The sequence below is a fragment of the Macrobrachium rosenbergii genome, chromosome 43 (assembly GCF_040412425.1).
Source record: "Macrobrachium rosenbergii isolate ZJJX-2024 chromosome 43, ASM4041242v1, whole genome shotgun sequence".
In the NCBI taxonomy this organism is placed as follows: Eukaryota; Metazoa; Arthropoda; class Malacostraca; order Decapoda; family Palaemonidae; genus Macrobrachium; species Macrobrachium rosenbergii.
Genome location: NC_089783.1, coordinates 33,184,125 through 33,191,624, shown reverse-complemented (window position 1 = coordinate 33,191,624; position 7,500 = coordinate 33,184,125). Strand labels below are relative to the sequence as shown.

General features: G+C 35.8%; 2 long non-coding RNA genes across 2 annotated transcripts; one reads left to right on the top strand and one right to left on the bottom strand.

Moving 5' to 3' along the window:
• Positions 1-2,999: 2,999 nt before the first annotated feature.
• On the bottom strand, positions 3,000-4,417 carry LOC136828766 (uncharacterized). The gene is made up of 3 exons (XR_010850215.1): positions 4,261-4,417; positions 4,048-4,152; positions 3,000-3,395 (listed from the first exon to the last, which is right to left on the bottom strand). It is a non-coding gene; the product is annotated as an uncharacterized lncRNA (long non-coding RNA).
• Positions 4,418-5,572: 1,155 nt separating this feature from the next.
• Positions 5,573-6,974, top strand: LOC136828765 (uncharacterized). The gene is made up of 3 exons (XR_010850214.1): positions 5,573-5,730; positions 5,895-6,003; positions 6,697-6,974. It is a non-coding gene; the product is annotated as an uncharacterized lncRNA (long non-coding RNA).
• The last annotated feature ends 526 nt before the right edge of the window (positions 6,975-7,500 follow it).

The window sequence follows — 7,500 nt, the reverse complement described above, 5'->3', positions numbered from 1 at the left end:
TATAACCTATAACTATAACCTATAACCTATAGAAGCTGGCTGATTTGGATATCTCCCGAGCAGTGTCTAAAATTCTAAATCTCAGTTGCCGCTGTTACACAAAATGAGATTATTACTTCGGCAGTTTTACTACGAATAAAACCTTTCTGACGTTCGCCTAAGTCCCTATTAAGGCGTCGTGACTTATATCATAAGCATGTATTCGAACAACGGAGACGAGAGCAAGGTGCGCTGTCTATGTAAAGGATATAGTAATTAAACATATTAAAACGAATAATAGACTTATCAGGAGCCGAGTGTCAAAAAATTAGACGACTTATTCCTACAACTTTTCTACCTCATCAAGGTGGATTCAGTAGATACAATATGTACCCTTACAAATTTAATATATATATTAGTGTTAGCACATCAGCTTTAGAGGCTTTTCCATATGAAAGATTAATATTGTATAACAAAATACGTCATAGGTGTCAGATTCTGTGGAAGCTTGTTCTGGTAGTTGAAGGTCCTTCAGTCTGTTTTAAGAATTTCCTTTCATTACGAATAAGAATCAACATCCATTTCACTTAACATCTTATGCATATTTATGGGCAGAAGAGAGAAACTACCCAAACAACACAGACCGGTGGAAAAGAGTATCTTCATATATTCATCGCGATGAACCTCAACCTCTTACTATTAAGAAATGTCTTGTGAAAAATGTAATTTGTAGAATTAACTATGTAAATATATTGGAAAAATCATTATTGTTAATGTTAAGGTTGAAATAAGAAAAATTGCAACTTTATATTAGAATTATACTATTAAGAAATAAAATTTAAAATATATAATCTGTACAATTCACTGTGTTAATATAGCGCAAAATCATTTTCGTAGCATGTTAATATTAAGGCCTTAGTAAGAAAAATTGTACCTTCATCCAAATAAAACCGTGGCTAAACCACACTTTACATTACTCTTACTAATGCTTAACTTTCTAAACTATTCCCTAGCTAACTGCCCTCATTCTTCTTTCACCCATCTTACCTGCCAGCTAAAAGAAATGTATATTACCATTAGTTTCTTTAATTCATCACCATATTCCGGAAATAATCGTCTATTCATGGCGAAGATCTTGTCAGTTTCCCCATTTGTTTACAACGACGTTCAACATTCATCAAGTACTGTACATTAGTAGATTTCTATGGGCAACATATTTGAAAATATAACTGCTTAGGGAATCAGATTTTAGTGGGAAAATCTCCTCTCATTTACTTTCAGAAAGTGAATTATTCTGTAATCTTCTATTTACGCGAGACGTCAACAATATTCATATTATGGCAAATCAGAAATTCAACCACTTACCTTCTCTACGTGAATCTAAATTAAATATCTGAACGTTTAAGTTAACCACCCCTAATTAACCCAAGAATAATTTAACGAGATCATTTATTTCCGTCATATCATCACAGTTGTCTTCCTTTCTTTAAGAATCAACCGAATTGATCGAGAGAGGTGACAGCTTTAGACATTACAGAAGCTATTGTCGTATTCAGAACTATAGTACTACTACTTTCATCATAATGCATAACTGAAGCGAGTACGATGGTTAGAGGAAAAGTTAAATTTCCAAAGTGTATTTCAAACTAGGAATTGGGTTGTAACCTACATTAGCCATATAGTCAAAATTCTAAAGTCTGCTCGTTGTTTGACCTAGTTTGTTAATGCTGGACCCACGAATTCACTCCTAGTAGCAAAGGATGAAAATTTAAACGAGATAAGAACCCTGTTAACAAGCTAGTTAACTTTATATTAACTACAGCATTACAAGTCAGACCATTGTCAGGCAAGTGATTTAAGGCAACTGATTGTAAACTAGAGGCTATCGAAAATAGTTTTCCAACATCGTTAACCTGATACTAGAAAAGACCAAAATCCGCCTGTGCGAAGTATTATTTCATGTTAAAGGAACAAACACAAACTAATACAACACTTCAGTTCAAGTCTGGAACCCCGACAGAAACCAATTTTTATTCGAACAGCTTGACTAATGATCAGTCACACCTGCATGACGTTGGCGTGGGCGTGATTTATGTCCATGACGCTAAGCACTAGGATATAAAAGTTAGTTAACGCCATGCCAACTCCTTCAGTCCCTTGCACACGAGGGGCAAACGCACGGCGGGCAGACACTGTTTCCAATGTTGTGGGTGGATTGCGATTGTGTAGATGACGTCATAGACTGCCTGCCTTGGACTGTTTGATCCGGTTAACAGTTTAAAAAGAGTGCATTACGGGCAAAACAGTTTCCGTCGTGTCTTTACCCATCGTGTGGAAGGGACATAACAGGGTTACCAGGTTTTCAAGTGAAGGCAAGTCCTATCCTAGCAACTAGAATTCAGAGAGCAGACTACAGTGGATAGTGGATACTATCCAAACATCTTACTAGCGCGCCGTCAGTGTTGGCTTTAAAATTTCTACGGCTTATGCCAAAAGTTTGAGTAGGCATTTACAAGTATCCGCTTCAATTTTTGGATGATGTATAAGCATTAAGTTATCAATTAAGGAACTTTCCCCTTAAAGATAAATTTTCAAGTAGGGTCACATTAATATTCACTACAACTACACACTCAGGACTTCAAAGCCCATGATTTTATCACACTAGCCTTCGTAAAATGTATCTGCTTCAAAGCCTGTTCTCGATCCTGAATTAAGTTTCATAATGGAACCTGGTTTGGCAGGAAGCTAAATTATTGAAAAGTCTGAATTAAAGATAATGACCCTACGATTATCCATTCAATTGTTTTAAATACTAAATAGAGATTAGAAGTTAATATTCCGTGACCTTATCCTCATCACCTTACCAGTAAAACATTGTATTACCATTGTATATAAAAATGAACTTCCAACAGGGATTGACTTCTGCACTTTACGTTGTATAATATTCATCCATCATCATAATGAATAGCAAGTAACTTCTAACTAGTAATAGGATTATTGGGTTGAAAGAAAATTACAGATTAGTTTATACTCAAGTGTAATTGTGGATTTTATCACTGACCACATTAGAAAGTCTTTTCTTGAGGCCAGTATAGCCACTCCAAACCAAAGAACTTACTAAGGTCATTACTAATGGTTAATATCAGTCCATCTGGTTAATACCTGCCTTCAAGTAACAATGAAACTGCTTTTGCTCTCATAAGTACTACCGAAGATGTTCTGCTATCAACAGTGATTCCAGGGCTATTCAGGGCTATCAAAAGTGATTCCAGGGCTATTCAGGGCTATCAACAGTGATTCCAGGGCTATCAACAGTGATTCCAGGGCTATCAACAGTGATTCCAGGGCTATCAACAGTGATTCCAGGGCTGTATGATAAACTTCATTGCTGCGACATGGATTCTCACCAGCATAACCTGTAATCAATTAGGTACAATTAGCTAGTCTCCTCTATACTTTGTCTTTCTTTGCAGCTGGTCTTGCAAGTCTAATTGAAACTAAATTTTACAGCATTAAGTTATTTTCTATTTTAAATTTAAATCTTCACCCCTAACCTCACAATTTACATAAAATTTAACAAGTCTAACAAACTTTAAAAAGGCAACCTCAAACCTCACTGATTAAAAGAATATCACATTACAATATAAACCAGAAACCAAAAGGTCTTAGCACTTAAACTTATACAATTTAAAAGACAAGCAAACATTTACCCGAAACAAAATCAAAACTTAAATTTTCAACAGTTTAATACTGAAAACTTAAAATTTTAATCAAAATTTACTACTAAATGTCATACCCATATAAGTCAACTTATACCCATATAAATGAACTTTATAGTTTAGTCTCCAGATATTAGCTCTTGGGCTCTTTAAGAAAACTGATGAAAGCTAAAATATCCACTAGCCAAAATAGAGAAAAAAAAAAAAAAAACCGTGCAAGCCGCCCTCTGACGTACGGTAGACAATGTCTAACGTACGCCAGAGGAGATCCTCCCCACTTCAGGGGCACCGCCCCTGAAGGGGGAGGATTGGCTTGCAAAGTGTTTTGAGTTTACTGAAAATATCTTACCTTATTTTATAGAATAAACCATAGTTACGGATATAATCCTAGGAAGTCAGGAGGTCCAAGATCTGTGGTATGACCGAAATGAAGATACTCTCCCATGACTGGAACCTGAAAACAAAAAAAAAATATACTAAAAACTCATTGCAACTATAAACCAAGAACCATGTTTTCAACCATAACAATTTATTAAAAAGTAAAGATATTCAACGTACTTACCGATGGGAAACGACAGTCGACAATCTGTATCAAAATAATTGTAAGCGGGACACAAAAACCACCGTCCAAACTACTAGGAATTTCTCGTCTACTACTAATTAAACAAAAATAATAACTGACCGGATACTCTGTTATGCCAACGAAATGTTTACCTCCATGAGACAAGGAGGAAGGAGCCAGAAAACATCCATGACTTTGATTCAGCGACCACTAGATGGCGCTGACAAAAGGGAACTCTGTCAAAATGTGAACAGCGCATTACAGAAGTTTGATCAACTACCACGAGAGATACTGTAATTCATATTGTTACGTGCAGTGATTTACTGTACTTGTTATAAACTCTTTTTTCTATTAGCGTGGTCAATATACTGACAGCTAAGCAAACGCCAAGAGGGCAATCTGTCAACATGTGAAAAGAGCATCACGGAAGTGTGATAAATTTCCACAGAGGATACTGAAATTCATATTGTTACGTGAAGTGCTTTACATTTTGTAAACTGTTTTTTGTATTAGCGTGTTCAATACACTGATGGCTAAGCAAAACGCCAAGTAAAAACTCTTCGTATCATAGTGTTTTAACGGTTACCAGTCTTCAAGACTGACGTATAAAGAATAAATTTGATAGTTACTCTTGCAGTTGGTAAAACATACCAGCATATAAGAATATCCTCACTGTAACCTCAGGCACGCAGGATTGAAATTCAGCTTGTAAAGGGCAGCCCTTCATTTATTCTTACTAGAATTAAATCCTTGTCGCAATAAGCGTATCCAGAAGTCCGAGAAATCTGGAAGTCATGAGGTCGGTCGCTGTGGATCTTAAAAAATACATGAATAGCTGGTAAAAACGAGGTAATTGTACTTAGCGTCGGCATCAACGCCCCGCCCCCCCAACCCCCCCACCATGGCAGCCGATTGGTACGTTTGAAACACATCAGGTGTTCGAAAGCCTTTGTTTTAATTTTTAACTAACTACATTAATATAATTTTTTACTGATATAATTGCGGATTTTCGATCTACAATAATTTAATCACGACATTGTGAATTTTTTTAGCGTTCGGAAATTTTTCCTCATTCTCTCTCTCTCTCTCTCTCTCTCTCTCTCTCTCTCTCTCTCTCTCTCTCTCTCTCTTAGTTATGCCCCTGCATTCCGTTCGTGATTTATTTTGGTATCCTTTGTGATAACTTTGATAATTTTGGCTAAATGCATCATTGTCGGTGCCATCTGGTGGCCGTTGAATAAACTACAAAAAAAGTCAGAGAATATTTCCAGGCTCCTTCCTCCTTGGCTCATGGAGGTAAGCATTTCTTAGGCATAACAGGGCATCAACAATTCAACATTATTTCAAATGCAAAATTTATTGGCGGTTAGTGTGGAGTTGCGTGAGAGTTTTGTGGGAGGTTCTCTTCTGTTGTTGCGTTCAATTATACCCATAGGCGGGTGTGATTGTTTTGTTTCGTAAGCTGTTAAGGTTAATGTGATAGTTGTGATAGTTTTGTTATTCATATTTTATATGTTTAGTGTTTTACCCTAGTTTTGCCTTTTGGTTTAATATTTTTATAAGCGTGTTATATATTTTCAATTGCGTTATGGTCGAGTTCTGTCGTTTGGTATATTAATCTTATTATTTTTCAGGTCTCTGTATATGGACTTCAGCTTCACTTCAAAAAACACCAGAATTCTTAGACCTTCTGACTCCTCCCAGGATTATATCAGTAGCTGTGGCTTAATTCTAAAATAAAAGGTAAGACTTTGCTCTTTTAGTATACTTAAACCTAATTCCTTGCAAGCTAATCCTCCCCCTTCAGGGGCGGCGCCCCTTAAGTGGGGAGGAGCTCCTCTGGCGTATGGTAGACAATGTCTACTGTACGTCAGAGGGGGGCTTGCACCTTCTCTTTAGCTCTACTCTTAACTATTTAGTAAGTGGAATAATTATTTACGAAATTTTCTAAAGAAACTTTATCTTTTACTTGATGTCTATGAAAACCTAAAGAGCTAAAGGGTATTTGTAAATTGTGTTAAACTGTTGTGCTATAAATTAAGTATTAATCTATAAGCTAATTAAACTCTATTTTTTCAGTTGTCCCAAGATTTAATTTTAGTTCAATTATTGTAATTTTCATGCTTGTAGAAGTTTAAATACTTCATTATTGGCAGCTTGCAAAGATTTCTAATGGTAATTTTTTCAATTGTCCCAAGATTTAAATTTAAGACAATTATTGTAATTTTCATGCTTTTAGAAGTTTAAATACTTCATTATTGGCAACTTGCAAAGATTTCTAATGGTAAGAGCCTTAAACCTCGTTAGTTTTATAGGTAAGGGCGTTTTAAAATACGTAATTTTTTTTTAATTTGTCCTCGGTTTTAAGACCAGTTGTAACGAAAGATAAGTGACCATTATTGTGGATTTTGGTTAATAATTCCTTTTAAATTACAGGCTGTGTTGCCGGATATTTCAAGAGCAACAATGTTTTGTTTGTGAAACAGCCCTGGAAGCACTGAGAGCAACTGCGAGCCCTGGAAGCACTGTGAGCCACAGAAGTTTCATTGCAATTGACTCGATGGGAGATATAAACCAGATTGACTGGTATTTATGACAAGTACTAGGCCCAGTAAGTTTTTTCAAATGCATGGATAAAAAACTCAACTACACGAATATATCTATAGAAACTTTTAATTTCATGTATTTTGTAATTAATAAATTGCATATTTATCTCTACACCAAATTCGATGTCCTTTACTTTTGATCCAATAACAATCCTGTGAGCATTTTGTCATGGTTAACCGTAATTTGTACCTTTATTTTAAAGGGACAAAAGACGAGTAGTGCAAACGATAAGCAATTAACTAAAAGATGTATCTCTAAATCTGTTTGACAAGGTACTAAATTTAGAGCGAGCCTCAATTACCCACTTGCCTTTTAATTTAGGTTTGAAATAAGGCTTGAGAACATTGAGTTCAGTGAAGTAAACAATTCAGGGTAACGTAGGGAAAATTGACTTAAAGGATCGTAATTTGATCTCGGACTTGGCTAATGCTTTTTAATGTTAATGGTCTTTTCTGCGGTAGGTGAAATGACTCTACTAAACTTAGAGTATAAAACAGTAGCCATTTAAATTCCAAAGGATCACCTCCAAGTGATCTCGTAGAACAGTATCCATAGTAACACTCAAAATAGGCTTAGTAACGGGGGCATGCTTTACTAACGGGAAGGCCTGGCAGACAAACCTTATACAGACTC